The 2,500-nt window shown below is 35.7% G+C and overlaps 1 protein-coding gene across 5 annotated transcripts in view; it reads left to right on the forward strand.

Annotated features, from left to right (window-relative positions):
- The window catches only part of LOC122257935 (uncharacterized), a 239,054-nt gene that overhangs the window by 199,846 nt on the left and 36,708 nt on the right, over positions 1 to 2,500 (forward strand). The window lies entirely within an intron of this gene.

Below are 2,500 nucleotides of genomic sequence, written 5' to 3' on the forward strand. Positions count from 1 at the left end.
AAGTCTCACATGATTGCATCACTGGTCATACACACATATATATATATATATATATAATATATAGTATCTATATATAGTATACGTATACATTACTGACTATATATAGGAGATGGCCGCTCTCGCGCTACTGGACCGTCTCATTCTTGCAACCTGTTCTGCCTGAGACCTGTCTCTCCCGCGCCCCCCCCCCCGACCATTACCTTGTAAACGTGTAAACCCCAACCCTGACGTCCATGCTGAACTTGTTGTCCAGTTATGCTCCCTTTACCTCAACGCGCTGTTCCTCGCACTGCCTTACTTCCTAATCCCACATACCTCACTTCTTCACCGTCCATTTCCTCACACACCAGCTTCCCATAAATCTCGTCTAACCCTACATCTCTGCCCATCTCGCGGCATCCTGTTCCTCATCTCACACAGTGGTCCATCACGAAGACGATGCCCGCACCAACCTAGTCGTTATGATCGGCCTAATAAGCCACACAGGGGAAGAATAGCAGTGCTATTTGTCATACACAGAGAGCGATTCATAACACTGTAGCATTGGGTCACCCTGTTCTGATTTAGATCATTCCAGCTGGCTTTCCTTTTTGTTTTTGTTTCTTAATCCTGGTTAGTCTTTTCTGTCGTTTTCAATGTATGTTTCTTTCGTACTTTTTTTTGTATTTTTAACGTTTTGGGTGGAATACTTTGGTTTTACTTTCTCAAATCTGCGACCTTTTTCCTGTTTTTAGATGTCTTTGACCAGTGGTGCGCTGGTTACCCATCGCCTTGATTTACCTGTTTGTTGTCTTTTACCCTGTTTATTCTTGATCTTTATTCAGTCCGTTTCTGCGCAGAGCCTATTGATATATTTGTTTTATGGTGGATCTATTACGAGATTGTGCTTAAATGGAGTCAATAAATTTTTCGAATGTTATCTCTTTCATAGGAGTTGAGCAAGCTTTGCAATTGTTTGCCTTATGTGATCACAACTGGGTATTTTTTTTATTGCAGCATATGTATTGTTTGAAAATATTTTTTACGCCACGTTTACTTGGTGTTCCAACACTGTCGAAATATAGTGCCATTTATCATATGAAGTGATATACAAGGGTCACAATATGAATACAGCAAAAAAGTTACAACATTACTAAAATGACAAAAGTTCCATTACAACTCACACATATGCAGATACAAAAGAAATACACCAGAATATACAAAATGTATGTGCCATAGTAAGTACGAAGGTTCGCAAATCCCCGTTGAATTTAAAACAGAAAAAGATAGTGCAGTAGACGCGGAACCTTTCGTGATGGAATCGATAATATCCGTTCTTCAGTCATCAGACAAGACCTCAGGAGTTTCCCAGACCAGGATATATATCAATGAAACTCAGGTGACCTATTGACCCCTTTTTTCCTCTATTACTTGGCCGTATCTAGGGGTGGAACGGCTGTTTGTGTATTTATTTTTGATGTATGTGGCTTCATTGAAGAATCATTTTATAGTGATGTCAACTTGACACTAAGACTGCCTCTTCATGGCAAATGACGTTAATTTTATAACGGATACAACGTTTCCATAGATGTTTATAATTAATAGAAGTATCATTTTAGAATTACACTTAATGCTTGAAATTTTATTTATGAATATATACTTTTTTGATAGAGGTGTTACGATCGTGCTGATGATGTAGCACTACTAGAGGTTACATTATTGCATTAACAGTTCATTAATAATTAGTACTTCCCTCCAACCAACGCAACTTCTACAACCAGTATCTGATTAAATGGAATTACAGATCTCCATTAAAGTACATATATACTGTGAATAATATACTTAGTATAACATAGCATACATACCATATATATTCATATATATATATATAGTATATATATATATATATCTATATGAAAATATAAAGCGTATATATACATATATGCCAATGTATATACATATACATTGCATATAACTATTGAATATATATACATATATGTATATATATCTTATATATATATAATTTATAAGTGTGACATAACTATAATATATAATTCAAACATATTCCATATATAATATATAGAGTATATATAAATGAATTATAATATATATAAGTATATATATATATATTTATATGTGCATATATATATATCAAAATACTATATATAACTATATATAAGTTATATATATATATATATATGTATAATCGTGATATATACGGATACTAAAGGTAACAGCCAGATTTTATCGGAGGGCATATGCTGAAACAGCCGGGCTTGTAATTGCAGAATGATAACTATAGCGGAGCTCGCATACCTGTGTCGAGTGAGTGTCTCGACTCGTGAGAGAATGTGGCCAATGATACAGTTGCAGACGTGACTCGGAGCATGATCTCGCTCTGAGCTTGGGTTCTTGAACCAAGGATCAATCCCGCATATGTGGCCTTCCGGCTACGACGTCCAGTACTCTCGCCATCACGAGATTATAATAGTGACACACTAGAAGATAAATGTAATCCTCA

This window comes from Penaeus japonicus, unplaced genomic scaffold (genome assembly GCF_977035675.1).
Source record: "Penaeus japonicus unplaced genomic scaffold, GWHDUDI00000001_assembly GWHDUDI00000031, whole genome shotgun sequence".
NCBI classification, from domain to species: Eukaryota; Metazoa; Arthropoda; class Malacostraca; order Decapoda; family Penaeidae; genus Penaeus; species Penaeus japonicus.